The sequence below is a fragment of the Mycteria americana genome, chromosome 6 (genome assembly GCF_035582795.1).
Source record: "Mycteria americana isolate JAX WOST 10 ecotype Jacksonville Zoo and Gardens chromosome 6, USCA_MyAme_1.0, whole genome shotgun sequence".
NCBI lineage: Eukaryota > Metazoa > Chordata > Aves > Ciconiiformes > Ciconiidae > Mycteria > Mycteria americana.
In genome coordinates, this window is record NC_134370.1 from 33,358,002 (window position 1) to 33,375,752 (window position 17,751).

Sequence of the window (17,751 nt, forward strand, 5' to 3'; positions counted from 1 at the left end):
ATTTTTCAGGATGATTTTATTCACTTTGTAGCATTTGGTGTGAAACTTCATGCCACAGAGAATTTTTCTAAACAGCATTATTGTCATTTTAGGTCTGACAACTTTAAAGCTTCCCTTTAAAAAGAGGAGGAGGAAAGCATTTCATATAATGCTAAAGTAAATATAGTACTTCTATTTGAAGATAAGTGCAAATCAGTGACTAGGTGGGTTATTAAAAAATGCACTGTTGGTTTCCTGCAAACTTCTAGGTGGAAAAAGCCTCATATCAGCTTACTTTAAGTTTACTTCTCAGGCTTTCTCTCTGTGTTAATTAAACTACAGATATACTCTGACACAAGTCTTATGAGAACACCAGTAGTAGGTAGTAGATAGGGCTACAGATGTTCATACAGGCCATTGGAATTCTACCCAGGAATTCGTAGTTCTTTCTCCCAGTTTCAACGTTTCAGATCCACCCAAGCCTGAACCCTCACTGAAATTTAGCTCAATCACTGTAGTCTCTTCTTCATGCTATTGACCTGAATATTAACTTAAACTGATTTACCCAAGATTGTGTTTATGCTTGGGCAAATTTGAGTGATTTGAAATCTGCCACAGAACCTGAAAACCTGTATGGTTTTGGCCTAGCCTCAGTAGAATAAGAAATAAAAATTACAAATGCATGGTCATCAGCAATTTACATAACAGAAATACTTTTATGAATCCAATTTTATTTATAAAGTGCACCTGAAGTCAGGTTTATAATGGCTGTACTTAGGCAAATCTCCCAAAGGCATTGCTGGTAAGGTGACTCTGAGATTATCAGAGCTTTAATGACATTTAAAAGTTTCTTAAGATCTTTACAGGGAGGAAATTCTGACAGCCTTAGGCTGGCCACTCCCAGCAGTGCTGTTGGTTTCAGTGGGACTATGCAATGAGGTAGGTGTTCACTGGCACGAGCGATGCTGATATTGCTATCATCTGGCCATAGGTTATCTGGGCAATTACACTGGAGAACTCTTGAACACAGCACTTTCATTTTTTCATAATCTCTCTTTGGGCATTAACCTTTATATTTTAACAGGAATTAGTTTTCAGTGTCCCATTTTAAACAGCGTATTTATAAGTATATTAATATTGCAAAATTCTGTTGCCAAAAGAAGAGACGTGGCCATTCTCTTTGGCTGCATGGCATTATGCATGCATTATTTGTTGTGTTAGAATACTGCAAACCTGAGATATATCTTTACCGGAAACAAACATATGCATGCATGCATGTAAATCAGTGAGGGTACACGACATGAATAATTTGTCATCCATTGTCAAGGGAAGCGCAACCTGCTGATAGCATCATGTAGCTATGGCCCTGTTCCCACACTCATTAATACTGTTTTCAGAACTACTGAAGGACAAACATGGTGCCAGTCAGGCAGAAACCCACAGCTACATTTCTTTAGAACCAGACTTAGATATGGAAGAACAAGCATTTGCTGACATCATATGTAGTCCAGAATGGCAAAGCTAGCCTTGAAAGGAGCATGTGTGTATTTTCATAACCAGGTTCCACTAAGCAAAGGGAGATTGCTCCCATTCAGGACCAAGACATCTTTTTAGAGCCTTAAACTCCATTACCCCAGGAGTTGCAGCTTGGGGGCAGGTGGGGGGGGAGGGCGGGGGAGAATATTTGATCAAAGCAGATTTTGGGTTTTTTTTCTGTTTCTGGAGTGCCTGGGAAAATGGGGGTGAAGAGGAACAGGAAACTGAAGGGATAAAGCAACGATGCAAGCCTACATGACAAAGATTTGCTCTGAAATCCAGCCTTCCTGCAAACTGCACCTTCCCAAAAGCACAAAAAATGACAGCAGATTTTGTGCATCTCCTGCTAGGTATAATGTATATGAGACCAACATGAAGCAGAATGGGTTTTTTAAGTCTGTCATCAAATACACAGTCTTTTGTGATCATCTGTCCTTGAACAACAATACAATCTGATGGTAATTAGAACATCAATGAAGTAATTACATCCATTCAGACCAAAAGGTGGCTGGATAGCGTAGTGAACCAAAGTACGTTAATACAGGAGGAAGAGAAAGAGAGATCCATTCATCTCTCTGTCAGATAAATGCATTGCATAAAGCTATCTTTATATAATTTGGTTGTGTTCTTGTGGATGCATTAGCACTTCTCAGTTTTTCATGCCCGGATTTATAGATAGATACAAATGACTAAGCACAGGACACGTACTTCAGTTTAGCATTCTCAAATGAGGCCTTCCAAGGTAATCCATTTTTTCTTGTCTTCCATGTGATTAGAAGATTCCTTGCATTTTTCTTTGGGGTGATAGCAATATGTAATTACTGCATGTAAGTGAAGTCAAAGAACAGCTTTTAAACTGAGTATAGTGTACATGTCTGGCAAGACTGAAAGGAACAACATTACCTCAAGTCAAGCTGTTTGATTTTTATTTTTCTTTTTCCTTTCTCCTAGCTCACATTGCTATATGATGCTTCTCCAACACTAGGTTGTCTTTAACCAGCATGTAAATAGAAACAGCCTTAAAATATTGTCAAGAATATTTGCCAGCTCAGGCGCAAAATCTATTCATCAATCTCCACTATCGCAATGAAGATAACAAAGAAAGCTAATGATACTTAATTCCTCTACCTAAAGTATGACACTTTGGCTGAGTAGGCTGGTAATATTTTACCAAGCTGTAACAAAAATCACTGTATCTATCCATATGCATCTGTTATAGGGGCTCCTACATTATGAAGGCTTAGCATTTTGTATTCTCACCACAAAAAAATCCAAACTTATATAAGTGCTCTAAAAGCCCATGATGTAAAGAGGAACATTTTATGTTCATAAAATGAAGGAAAGAGAAGAGAAGAAACAATGAGTGCCCTAGTTCATTTAATGTATTATCTTTGTGGGTTTTCATATATTGATTTTGGAAAAATAGGATCAAATGTTGCTGTCACTTGCAATGGTAAGAAAGTGTTTAGTTAATGCCTGATTAGGTTTTAGCGTTCAAAACAAAATTACCTGGTTATGCTGATGGCTATATCCTATCATAGCACAGATCTAACGGAAAAAGGAGTGAGTGATATAGCAATAAAACAAGTTTTATCATGCCATCGGTTTGTCACTGAACCAGTGTTTTTTACAAAAATATCAAAGCAGGGAGCTAGGCACTTCTCCTGTAACATTCAGTAACTGCTGGCTTGCATGGTCCCATAAACAAAAGTGCTTGAACAAGTCTGGTCTTAGGCCAATAAATGTGTCACTATTATTTGTTTTGATCTTTTTTCCAATTTTCATCAATGAAATGAAACTCCACTTATGTGAGAGGCCACCAAAATCAAATTTTAGTGTTGTTCAGAAATCATTTATGTCCTTTCAGCTTCTTGGGTTTACTTTGCCTTGGATGAGACTGGTAGCTCTGTGTGAAGTACTGCTTCAAACTTTGCTTAAAGGCACAGAAACACAGTGGCTTCTGTTACCGTCAGTTCAGATTTTCCAGGCAGTTTCAAAAACCACAATGAGAGACTTGTTTAAACAGAGTTCAAATTTTGGGACAAAATGTGAATTAAAGAAATGCATGTCATTATGCCCAGTCATTACAGATGAGCTCTGTCTCTGCCCTGGCACTATGGGTTAGCAGTTCCTGCTGGGGTCTTCCTTTCCCAACCATGGTTCCCATTTCCGAATTCCCAGTGACATGTGATATCCTGTCTTCGTGGACAACAGCCTGGAAAGTGGTAATTAAAAAAAAACTGATTTAAAGAGATGCAAACTGAAAATGGTGGCCAAGCTTTGGATCTTAAGCACTCTTCAGTTCTTCAAATCTGTGGCACTGGATTTAGCTTCAGTCCATAAGAGAGATGAGGAGCATTTTGGAAGCATGTGTGCCAAGTGGATCCCAAATGCAGATGTCTAAGTCTCGGAGTGGTGCTCAGTCCCACCTTTAGCTCCAGGCCACAACTGTGCTAAAAGCTTTGTATTAATGAAGGAAGACTTTCCCAAGGAGATTAGCACCACACTTCATCTTCCTTAATAAAATATGTTCTAAAATTATTAATCTGGCAGATAATAAAATATCTGGTTTCTTCTAATTATTTTTAAAAATTCGATGCCCGACAATGAGTTCATGATTTGCAATTTCTCTCTCTTTTCTGTAATCACCCATACCATGTCTGAATAAACCTGAACTGGAAGGGGAAAGCATGGATTGACCCCTCACTATGTAGCTGCCAAAGTTACCGAGTTACACACAGTGCATAAGGAAAACTAAGCCAAAACCAAAAGAGATACATCACCTCTGAGGCAAGTGCAAATAGAAGAGGACAAATGCATGAGTGAGCAAATGGACTGATTTGTACCAGCTGGCTTAATTTATGGAATCAAGCCCAGACATCTCTGAACTATTCCACTGCCATTTTCTCTGGGTTCCTTTGTTACCACACATGGGGGTATAGATACACACAGGCAAACAGCAAGTGTTTCCTTTCCGTGCAGAAACAGTCACTCCTGGAAAAGCACAGTTCCAGTATGCTAAGACACATTTTCCAAATACAGTTTGGTTATTCAGTATCAGACTCTTCATACTATAGTTTCTCAAAGAGAGAGAAAACTGCAAAAAATTAACAACAAACCGAAGCTCTTGGAGATGTCTCTTTAGCTATTAGCAGCCTCAGAACTCATGAATTAGATTTTCTTTAGCAGTCACCCAGAAGACAATGCAAGGAACTGTATTTCTATCACTTGCTTTTTCTCAGCACTATTCAACAATTTTCCCCCACAGTATCAAGAATTATTGCTTTTTAGTGTTAGGATACATCATAATAGAGTAGGACCTGCAAAATAAAACGCATTCCTCTTCTTAACTGCCAGTTAGTGACAATCAACAGGTTGAGTGGGAACGAATGGGGCTGGGCAAGCACAGACGCGTGTACTTTACTGGAAAATGGGAGCTGTACTGCCCGTTTCTCTGCAGGCACACTCAGCCTTTCACCTCCATATGTAGTCCATACTAAGTGCATGCTCCTGCCTGCCTTCCCCTGCTGCTTCGCCGAGCTCCAGACTCAGAAGTGACTACTCATCACACGGACCATTTCATGACCACTGTGCTTCGCTTTGTAGTTGGAGTCAACAGGCTTTTACCAGTGTGACAATTTAAGTGGTTGCAGAAAATCTGCTTGCCGTTTCTTCATGTTTGGTGCTACACTGACATCTTGTGGCCCTTAACCCTGGTGAGACAGTAAACAAGGACAACAGATTTCCAAATGTTTAAGCAAGGATGCAGTAAATTTAAGTTTGGAAAGCAGCACTGATTGTCCTCTCACTTCCTATCTGTTTGAATTCATGTTCCAATGTTTCATGTGCCCCATTTTGGTAACAAACCTCCATGTTAAATACCTACAACTAAACAATAATCAAGTCAAAAGTAGTCCTGAACAGATTGTGAAGATAAACCAGAATTCTGGGAGGTGAACTCCTTGTGCAGATATAAGCTGCTTCTCAGTCTGAGGAGGAAACAGAGATTATAGTCACCCATTGCCTTCATATTTCATCAGCAGGCTCTGCACTTAATTTTATAAAGCTGTGGTTTTAAATTGCTGTGACAGTATTTACACATTACTTCAGCTGATAGACAAGAATATTCCCAAGAAGAGCAAAAATACGTGGATAACATGGTACTATTTAACCACCATAATTAATGATCACTAATAAGAATAGAAGCAAGAAAACCTACTTGGAAACAATGCCAGTAGTGGTAACCATAGGTTAAATCTACACGAGATGGAATCACATGCCCATGAAGAGACAGGTCTGTCACACTGGCATAATGCACACAAATGAAAGACATTTTCTGGCGCCTTCATCCTAATGAAGAGTGGAGAAGAAAAACCAGACACCATAGTGGTGGGCATAATTCCTTAACCCTAAATAAGTTTTAATACAGTTACATCTGAAGTATGAGAAGGCCTGGAGATGAAAAGCAGTATGGATGGATGAAAAGCAGTATGGAAGCGAAATAGAAGGGATTTCATATTAGAAAACATGAGAGACCACACTTCAGTCCAGATTCACTCCTCTAAGCACTTAGACACCGCAGCCAAACTAGGATCTCTGAAGCTTGCTGTGTAGGTCAGTGCAGAAACAGATTCCTCTGCAGGATGACTAAAATTTTTCCTTGGATGCACTGAGCTTTGGAGGCATGTATCTTTCTCTTCAGTGATTACTGGGTTGTCTAACTAGTTAGATTAAAAGCTACAAGCTAAAATGTTTCAGAGAAGCATCTAGAATTAACGACCTACGCCTTCATTATAAGCAAAGTATCACAGCTAAAGTAAATGGGATACAATATCACAGCTAAAATAAATGTGATACTGAAGTGAGGGGAAAGGAGAGGAAAGAGATTTACATGCATAGTCAAATAGCTAAATCCAATTCAATCAATTAAATTTCATATTCCTGTTACTATGCCAGTTAAAGTTCCTTTTCTTATCTAATCAATTATTGGTGTATACCACTAGAAACTTAGATTATCACAGAAGCAATGTGGGAGACACACTAAGAATCATAGGTGCTAAAAGGGCTTCTCTATAGGGAAAGTAGAGAGTATCTCACTGGAAAACCCAGCCTAAGGGATCCAACTTCTTTTCTTAGAAAAATACTGGAAGAAACCAAAATATTTTGAACAATCAGCACTGGGTCTGATGCTATCACCAGCAAAGGGGACATTGCGAGGGGACATCTTATCCTCCCGCAGATGTCACTGGCTGTAGGAGGATACGCATCCTGCATAGGTACAGCAGAGACCCCTGAGAGTGGGAAAGGAGGAGGAGAAGCTAGAGAGGGGACTGGGTTGATTGGTGGGCTCAAATTCAGAGCAAGTGCAGGACAGCAACAGAAGATTAGACTGTGTAGCCTGGTCCCCTTGCTATTGTAGACAACCTATCAAATAAACTCTCCCATAAACCTGTCATGTTGCTCCTTAAAAGTTATGTTTTGTCTCTACCATGTCAGACTTCCATCCTTTAAGGATCAGAACTTGCTTCTCTGTTATGGCCTACATTTATTCATAGCCACTATACCTGCTCTTGGCTTTTGTGCCAACACGCTCCTTTCACCCACACAGTTCTTGTCTTTCCTGATGTATTTATAGACAGTTTCCACATTATCTTTCACCCTTCATTAGGCTCAAGTGAACAGACAAAGCCCTTCTAACCTCTTCTCGTCAGGGTTGTCAATGCAGTGGCAGTGACTTCCTCTGTGGTAGTTCAAACTCCTCTTTTTGCACATGGGCAATCAGTTGCAGACAGGTTCCCAGATGCTCCCTCGTGACTGCTTTATGCAGTGATGGTAACACCTCGCTATCTGCGCTGGCAACGCTTGTCCCAACACAGGCTAAGGCATCACTCACCCTTTTTAAGGGCAGCCCAGAGGGCCTCCTTTCCTTTAAACTGACTGTTGCATGTTCTTGCTGCTCTGTTTCATCCTCATCCTATTATTCCAGACCCCAAGATAATTCAGCATGTAGAAATGCCTTCTAAATCAGTTTATTCAGCATGTTCTTTAGCTGTTGTGGACACACCTTTTCCTTTTACAGTTACAGCAGCCTATTACAGCAGGCCCCCTCTTTGTCACAGTAAGTGACACAAACATCTCACTGCAGCAGTCAGGAAAGACTTCTTGTTGCTGAAGACGCTGCACACGCTAGGGCACAGCTTCTTCCTTGCGAACAATGCTATCACCAGCAAAAGCAACTTAGGCAAAGAGAGCACATTGCCCCGAGTGACTGGGATATTGCAATGACAAAATTAGTAAGCACATGCTGGGTGAAAGTGTTTGAATTTGAGACAAACATCCCAGAAAGTATATAACAGAAAAAGATGATGCACTAATGCTACCTTCTGGATTGAAAACTGGTTAAGAGATCAGAAATACAGGTAGTGATAAATTGCCATACAAGAAGGAAGGTGTCAAGGACTTCCTGAACAAAGGTATTCATAGTTGTGTATTAGTTTTGTAGCAGAAATGGCAAAAACTTCATTTGAATTGTTTTAAACAAGTGGGTTAAAGATTAATTATAATTAAAAGGTGACTTGTGAGAGAAATCTTTCATTGGCAGGCATATGAAGTTAGTCTTTGATCCAGCATAGATTTTCCACCTTTGATGTCTATGATCAGCAGCCAGAAATAAGGGAAAGAAAATAAATGTTAGTAGATTAGAGCACTTTCACAAGTGGAATTGGAAGCATGTCCACACTGGCAGCACTGGGAAGATGACTTTGCCTTGCTTCTTTTCCCTCACTTGTTCCATGAGGTCAGCAGTCTTTTGGGGAGCAAAAATACAAATGAATTTACTGAGCAACTGAGCATGTGATGAATTTGGCAACCAGAATGAGACTTCAGATACACTGGCAAATTCACTGTCACGCTCTGCTCCTTTTATACTACTCAGCAAACTCTGGCAAACTGTTCTGCTGGACATAACCTTAACACAGAGAGAAGTTTCAAACAGGTTCACAGCAGTCTGAAGCTGCCCTCTCTGATGACACGCAACCATAGGGGATGCACTAGGAGGGTATAAGCCCACTACTTATCCCAGGCTGGAAGCCCTTGGAAAGCTGCAATAGGCAGATATGAGCTAGAACAAGCCCTGTTCTTGTTAGATGGGAGCTATAAAGAAAATAAAGAGTCTGAGAAGCAGATCTCACCCTGTCGGAGCCGTCCACTTCCCTTTTGCACTCCAGAAAAAAACAAACTAGCAAATCTGGTACAGAGTACATAAAAATGGCCCCAGTACTAGACTAATTAAAGAGGTTGCAACAGGTGACAAAAGGATTGGTGGCGAATGCTACAGCAAGAAAATAATTGGGCTTGTTCTTCAAATCTTATGTTATCTGTATAGGGATTTAACAGTAATTCTGTTCTTTGAAAAGCTGCTAGACTGACATATGTAGAGATTCTGTTATCTGACACCCACCGAGTCAACACAGCATAACAGTAGCAAAGCCCACTCCATTTACGCCACCCCGCCCTCCCGCCACAGCCTGACCCAGTGGAGGTAAGCGATGCAAAAAGCAGAGAGCTCTGCTTCCCACACAGCCAGCCCTTGGCCTCCCCCCGAGATGCCTCCTTGCGCAGCCAGTGGCAATGGGAGACCTTCTGAAAATGTGAATACTTGTACCTGAGCCCAGATACTGGCAAAGAGAAAACGTCATCTCATCCGTCCTCATTGTGAGAAAGGAATTTGTAAAAAGAGACACACAAAAAAGGCCAAATAGCTAATCCCAGGCTCCCAAGGAAAAACACAGTGGAGCTGCAGCCGTTGTTAGAATTGCACAGGCGAAGACAAGCACTTCATTAGGAGGGACTAATTCCCAGCATGGGCCACAGTCAGAAGTAGATGAGGTGAAATCTGATTCCAGGGCTTGGATGCTTTGCAGCTTTGTGATTGCCAAAAAAGTCAGACTAGAAGAAGGGCCACAGCATGTGAATATTTCAAGTCACAGGGATGCTAGCACTATCAGAAGTGCTACTGCTTGTGAACTTACCGTCAGTGGCCTGTTACGAATAATGAACAAAAACATCATGGAATGATCTCATTTGTTATATAGGTTTAAATGTATCTCTCTCTCATTTAGAGGGAATGAAAAATATTTTAGTGAGCACTGTGCCTGTTCAGAATCAATTCAACACAGGAAGAAACAAATTATTCCAAATTGCTCTTGTGATTGGAGTAGAATGCTTCAGAGAAGACATCTGCATGGCTTCCCCCCCGTATCCCCCCCCCCCCCCCCCCCCCAAAAAAAAGCCTTAGCATTTCCTAGGAAAAAAGATGTAGCCATGAATTCTTTTATGCTGCTCAGCATGACATTCTATAGTACATTCCCTGGATTAGGCCATATGAACTCTTATGCTATGTCTTAACAACACAACTAGAGCGTAAAATATAATCTCTTCAGTGGTCTACTTTAAAAACTTTTTGTTTTTAAATTTTTCCTATACACTTTTCTCTTACAGAGGGTTTTTTTTATATTTGTGTTGCTTTTTTAATTTAATGGACACAAACTTCCATAAAAAATTTTGGTAATGCATCTGTATCATTCCTACTGCATACTGTTTTGCAACGTATAACTATATCCTTGCAGGACACAAACCATATTCTAGTCTAATCTCATTTATACTATTATAGCTTTATAGCAACACAGTCATTTTAAATACCAGAAATCTAAATTCTGAGATAAAATGGAGGCTCTGACTGAAAGGGAATATCAGTCTTTTTATACTTTAAAGTCTCAGGATATCAGAAATCTGATTCTAGACTGGTAACTAGTAGCATTTCCAACTTTTAGAAATTTTAAGTGATATTTAGGCTGGTACAGTCACCTCCCAACAACATCAGCAGTAGCCACAACAAATTACTATTTATAAGATAATATAATGAAGACTAATGCTGTCTGCCAGCACTGTATCCTGGGCAACTCCCAGCCAGTGTTACAACATGCGCTGTGCTCTGGGAAATATGCTGTAAAGTAGCAGGCTGAATGGCATTCAAGAGATCACAGTTATATTCCTTCAGAGAAAAACTTGTATGCATTTTATTTCACATGGAGAAAGTCTTGAGAGGTTTTGTTGTGGTTTAAGCTGGCAGGCAGCTAAACACCATACAGCCATGTGCTCATGCCCCCCCCGGCAGTGGGATGGGGTAGAGAATCGCAGAAGAAAAAAGTAAAACCCGTGGGTTGAGATAAAGACAGTTTAATAGCACAGCAGAGGAAGAAAAAATAATAATAATAATAATGATAAAAGAATGTACAAAGCAAGTGATGCACAATGCAATTGCCCACCACCTGCTGACCGATGCCCAGCCCGTCCCCGAGCCATGATCGCTGCTCCCCAGCCAACTCCCCCAGTTTCTATACTGAGCATGACACCATATGGTATGGAATATCCCTTTGGGCAGTTTGGGTCAGCTGTCCTGGCTGTGTCCCCTCCCAGCTTCTTGTGCCCCTGGCAGAGCATGGGAAGCTGAAAAGTCCTTGAGTCATGTAAGCACTGCTTAGCAACAACTAAAACATCAGTGTTATCCACATTATTCTCATCCTAAATCCAAAACACAGCACTATACCAGCTCTAGGAAGAAAATTAACTCTATCCCAGCCAAAGCCAGGACAGGTTTCTTCTGAAATGCTCTGCTCCAGCCACAAGAGCTATTGGGAACAACCCGCTCCACTGGTGTCAAACAGGCACCACTGCACAATGATGTGCTCCCCTTTCCTAGTAAGCAGCACAAAGAAACCTTTGAATACACCTGGTCAAGATGATCGCACCATTTCTTTTTCTTCCATTTATTTCTAACCCATGTTGGAACAAGGCTAACTCCATGCCTTTTGGCTGCTGCTCTTTTATCCTCTTGAATTCAAAACAGTCACATGCTGGGTATACCCAGACAAGCCACTATTTTGTACTGTCACAAAGCTATAAAATGTCTAAAAATCCCATTTATCTTCACTTAATACAGATTAATTATTATTTTTCCTATTAATATTCCTACCATTTTTCCCACTGGTTCTAATTGCTCCCCGGCTCCCATAAAGATCTAAAGACTGGCTGAGCTGGAAGAGAAAATACTTCTCCCCTTATTGCTACAGCTGGATCTGCCTCTGGGCAGGCTGCAGGCTTGGGCGCAGGGTAGCATAAATGAGACAGGCCCTACCACTGTGTACGCTGTCTCTGCTGTGTATATTCAACTACTACCCCTGTAGCTGGCAGTCTAGCAACTTCTCGCACTCCTGAATAAACTAGGACTAGCTAAAATAAGACTATACAACTTTTCACTCAGTCCATCATTCACCTGATTCAACTTTCTGCGGATGTGTTTAATGCTCATGTTCGCAATCTACCTTTAGTGCATTGAGAATATTGCATTGGTCTCTCCTTTTTTTTTTTTTTTTTTCCTAATTCCACCTCACTGTGGTAACTCTACTACTGAAAATGATTACTTCAGCCATTCTGCAAAGAGAGGGCTCCGGACTGACCCATACTGAGTTAATTTTTAATCTTCATTCTAGGAGAAGTTTAACCAGGAGGAGAAAACTGGGTAGAGAATATATGTCATCACAGAGGTAGTGAAGGATTTATTAGATCAAGCGATATTGATTTCTGCTACAGTCATTTTTTAATCAGCAAATAAGCTAGGAGATATCCTGAGTGCTCTACATGTCTCTTTCCCATTTCTTGGAGGATATTCCTTAATCTATAGTAAGGGCAGTTAATCTTGTTTTTTTGGAAAAGGGTGACCACTGCCCCGATCCACTGACTCCTATATTTCAAAGACTAGATTTAGCATCAATATCCTTAAAGTGTTTCAACCGGACAAAAGTACCAAGCAGCTTGCTTACAGAGGAAATGCAAATCAAAACAGAAAACTTTACCATTTTTTTCATTAAAATACAAATGTTTCCATTTTGTTCTTTAAATGTTTTCCACGTATTTATTTTTCACATAGTCAGACTGCCTTCAGCTTAAGAAACCTCCTAATGATCATGCTAGATGTTGGTTCAGACACAGTGACAAGGAGTCAGCTCACAAGGTTCAGACGGCTGTTGTATAGATACCTATATCTGTGCTAATGACCAGAAACTCCCTGGGAGTTAGTACAAGGCAAGAGATGTTTTAGAACAGAATTCATCTGACTTTTATACAAATACTTTAGGAGAGAGAACTCATGCCCTGGCAGTGCTTATTTCTTTCTGGTGACTCTTAAGTCAGACATTGATGTCTGTGTTTGGTCACCTAAATCCTGCCCCTATGGCACTAATCAAAAGCATGGACTGCAGTGAAGGAAGAGTACTCAGGGAATGCCAGAGGGGATCTTAAGACTAAAAGACAATTCCTAGTTTCAAAATTACTGTCATGGATGAGAAGATAATATTTAGCTTCAACAGAAACTTCAATATTGCCTGAATCTCACATAGCATTTCCCCCTTTTTTCTAATCCAGAGTAAGTATAGTGTTTCAAAGCTAAAATTAATTTCCCTGGCACTAACTATTCAGTGACTTACTCTAGAGTATTTTAGGATTAATCACCACCATTTTCACATGATGTCAATATTCTGCAATGGAATATGTATAAAGCAGGCAGCTTGCTTCTTCTAGAAGTAGTTTCTTTGGCTCAGAAAGTCTTAACCAGAGAACTAAATTGTTTCCAAAAAAAAGCAGGGGGGAAACAAAACTTTATTTTAAAAGTTACGTAAGGTCATTCAAGAACTTTATAGATTTTAACTTAGACCTGTTCCTAGAAGACCTATAAAGAAAATCAACCTATAACAATCCATTTAATTTTTTTCTTTTGTTCTCATTAATTTAATGACAGTTAAAATAAATGACACAAAAATAAATGGTGCAAGTAAGAATTGCACCTTACCTGACTGTATCCCTACAAATTAAAAGTGCAATAAACTTACACTCTTGACATCTGTCTCTTCTTCTTGTAACTTTGAGTCAGTGAACTGATGCACAGCAAATTTAGGGCTGTGGCTCTTCAGCCCTGAGCATGTGACCTGTGCTTTGTTTTCTAGAATCTACACAGCCTGTAGGACATTACTGTAGGCTTCTTTAGAGGAAAAAAACCCAAAACACAACAACAACAAAAAACTTTCTTTTGAGTGACCAGCTTGGGAGCCAGGGAAAAATTTAAGTATGTGCATAAATGTTTGAATGAATCAATGCACTTATCTCTGTTTTTCTCAGAGCTGGAATGCAGCCATCAACTTCCAAGGCTAAAATTAGTGTCTGTAGGCAGCTCAGGTAGATGCAAACCACCTTCTTCAGCTTTATTTAATATCTCCTAAGTGAAGAACAATTCATTCTTCTGTGATGTTATAGAAAATTAGTGGAATTATACCAGCAGTGATCTGGTAAGAACCCAAGAAAATTGCAATGGATTAAGTACAGTTAGTTTGAAAGAAAGCCACTTGATTGACTTGATCTCCAGCATTCCTTACTCCTACAATTTTGAAGGCATGAAAAAAATCTTCCTGGTTGCTGACCACAAAACCCTTAGTGCCATATTTCAGGATAACTTTAAAGCAGTGTTTTCTGTAAAAATTCTGTGTGTTTGATTACACCTATGGTCAGAAGCAAAGTCTAAAAACTGTCAACGTACTAATAAAAGCCCCTAACTTTGCTTTCTCCTTTGTGATCACCAAGGGCTCATCTCCACATCCAAGTCAGCAAGATAACTGAATAACATGGGTGACAGAATACAGCCCTGCCAAGCTCTTGGGCTGACCTTGAATTCTTTGGTCAGCTCACCATGTACAAAACCTCTTTGTATAAGTCTCTAAAGAATAAACTCTGAGTAAGCAGATCAATTTCCAGCCATCTTTGTCAAGTATTACATACAAAGATTCAACAATCTGAGTTAAATATTGTAGTAAAATTGGCCCAAAACAATAAGAGTTTGAAGTCAATATTGCTGTCGAGCTTGTTGAATCTAAAGTACATCATCACCTGATGCCTGGACCCGTGTTGCACTAAGTATATATGAACTATTTTAATATGCTACAATGGATGCACACCTCAGGCAATACATTTTTCTGTGACCCAGTTCTCCGATTTGCTTTATATTGCTATAACAGTGTTATGAGTCTACAGAGTAAACATCATTATATTTTCATCCACTTTACTCTGCCAAAATGGTGACTAATATATATATCTCTCTATTATATACTAATTTATTAAGCAAGATTACATACAAGGTAGTTCATCATCCAGAAAGAAATTAGTAGCCAGTTGCTTTCACATTACTGTGCATAGTGATGAGTCGTTAGCTGTGGGTCATGCAAGTTGAAAACTAAGGCAGGCTGAGGCACTTTGTAATATCTGTTTTGCATCTGGAGCAGGAGTGCTTCCGAGACACCCTCTGTAACCGTTAATTTCAAGAACCAAAGGGTCAGTTTTCTTTGGAGAAAGCAAAGCAAGCAACATATTCCCAGTGCTTTTTTATTTCTTTTTTAATGGGAAATTGCGTTATTTCCTACTGTCAGCCAGCTCAAGGTGCACAACATTGTCTGTTGTCATTTGTTTCTGTTTGGGTTCCTCCCAGGACAGGGTGAAAGCAAGGACTGGTAATCATAAGAACAGAAGCCTTACCATTTTTTGAAGCATAACAGTCAGAGTTCAAAAGGCAAGAGGCGCTTTTAAGACACCCAGACATAATCTGTGTACTCTTCTTGAAAGTGAAATTTGTAATTAAAGTTGGCATTTGTGAGCAGCCTGCTAGTGCTGGCCATCTTGATAACAAACAAAGAGGACATGTTTTGTGACACTGACATACAATCCATGGGGAAGAGTCAGTGCCTCTCCTGTAGGAAGCAGGCAGAATAGACGTGTGTATCTAAGATGGCCTAGAGGGAACACAACTGAAAGTTGTTCGGAAAAAAACGGTCATGTAGCCAGAGCAAAGAGAAATATCAGATGAAGCAAGGAGTGTAAGATCACTGCTTTGCTTTCCCACAGGCTTTTCCCACCATTTTTCCTCCTTCCATTTCCTTCTAAATATTGCAGAGAAGAAAATAGTATATATATTTTTAATATTCTGAAAGTGCGAACTTGAAAAGCAAGTTAACAAAACAGTGACAGACTCTAATATTCGGAGCAAACCTCTGGATGGGAAATAGGAGATAACCAAATGTCCAATGTCCAAAACCATGTAATAAAGAATTAAGAAGTAATACACGTCTGATTTTTATGCAGGTCACTTTCTCAGACAGAAGGATGGATCGGATCACTTTTAAAATAATTTAAATAAGTTTTAAGTGGCATGGATATTATAATTTTGGAGATCACTTAGACATATTTCAGGTCTCGTATTTTCATTACTCAGACCGGGACATATGAAAAAAGATCTTGGGTAGTCTGATCCTGTAAATAATTTCATGTTTTATACAGAACCTCAGCATCACCGTGAAAAGATCTTAAAACAGTCAAAGGGTGTATATGACACAGAATCAAATTTATATGCAGTTAATTCCTTTGAAGGAGTAAGAACAAGTTGAACCTGTTGAGATTCAAAACTGTGTTACGAGGAAGCATGTTAGCCTATTCTGCTTGGCTTCTCAACATGTAAAGGAAAATCAGCATCCACAATTTCAGTCCTCTCTGAGAGGTTTTTTAGAACAGATTATAGCACTTCACCTTGTTTCAAGCATTCTTCTGCAAACAAGCAAGAGGAGGGCAACTTTGTAGTTAACAAGGGTCAGGAGGTTCAAATACAGATAGGCTGAAAAGTGGGAATACCCCTACTATATAAAATGATTGCTAGAACATTCTGATGGAGGTTTGTAACATGCTGTGACAGACTCATATCCATCTGTCAATAATTCTCACCTTCAAATGGGAATGGAATAAAGGTAGGGTAGGATGATGAGAAAATCCTTCTGTATTTGAAAAGAGAGAGCAGAATTCTGCTCAGCATTTCTTACCAAGGCCATGTAACTAATTTATCTTAAAGTATAGATAGCAGGGTAAAATAGAGAGAAGATACTTTGAAGTATCTAACTTTTGTTTGAAAAGAGATGATAAAGACAAGCACTAGGTTCTTATGTCTTCAGTGAGATCTCTGAACTGTTACTATGACTCAAGAATGATGGACAAGAAGGCAAACCAAAGCAGTGATGAAAAGTGTGTACTATACAAGAGACAACTCATTAAAGGTAATCAGATCCCTCCTTAACAGCACTCCCTGAAAAATCATTTTTGCACCATAGGTTTCTGGAGACAAATCAAACACCTAGAGTTTCAAAAGAAGAAAAAGGTAGATATATCGTGTTGAAAGGGGTGACATACAACATACCCAGGGGAGGTAAACAGTAGAAAAAAACACAAGTGTGGAGGAAGGGGAAAAAAAAAATCAGTGTTCAGATCTTAATACAAATAATATTCCTGTGACAAGTCATGTACTTCTGAAAAAGAAGCAGTTTAAGTCAACCCAGCAGAGATGCTCAGATACGCATACACCTGCTGTTGCACTTGGTGAGCAGAAACAAGGAGCCGGTTCCCCCACCAGCCAGGAGCACCGCTGGGCAGAGAAGGCAGAAATCACAGAGCTCCAGAGACCAAACTTCTGTATCTCTGCATTTCTCATCACCCATTAATCTGACAGAGATTCTGGTTTAAACCCAATTCTGCTAAGAACAACCCCCATAGGTGCACTGAGATACGGAGAGGTAAAGACAACTATATTTGTAGTACAGTATAGTATAGTATAAATTGTTAGAAGCTGTAATAACTAACAAAATCAGCATATACAAATAAATATAATGTAGTGAAGGGGAATTAGTACAGCTTTTCTAAGGACAAGTTGTGTCACACAGACGTGTCACAGTTCATTTTTGGAGAGTCACTGTGCATAAGAAATTCCAGTGTTTTTATATACCTGCAATTTCTAAAGTCTTTAACAAGGTTGCCCACCAAAGATTTTAAAAGAAACTAAGCTGCCACAAAATAAAACACTGGGGCTGGGAGCTGCCTGATATGAGCTGGAGTGTCCATTCAAGCCCAAAGACGATTCTGAACTCCTGCACCATGGGAGCACCCCAGCTGAAACCCACCTTGGAGGGGGGTTGAGCCTCAGCACACAGTGGCCTCTCTCTCCCATTCCCACACCTCTGATTCCCTGGGAAGAAAAGCAAGACACACCGGATGAAGGGAACCACAGCACCCTCCAGCCAAGGTCCTAGGGAGGACAGCAGT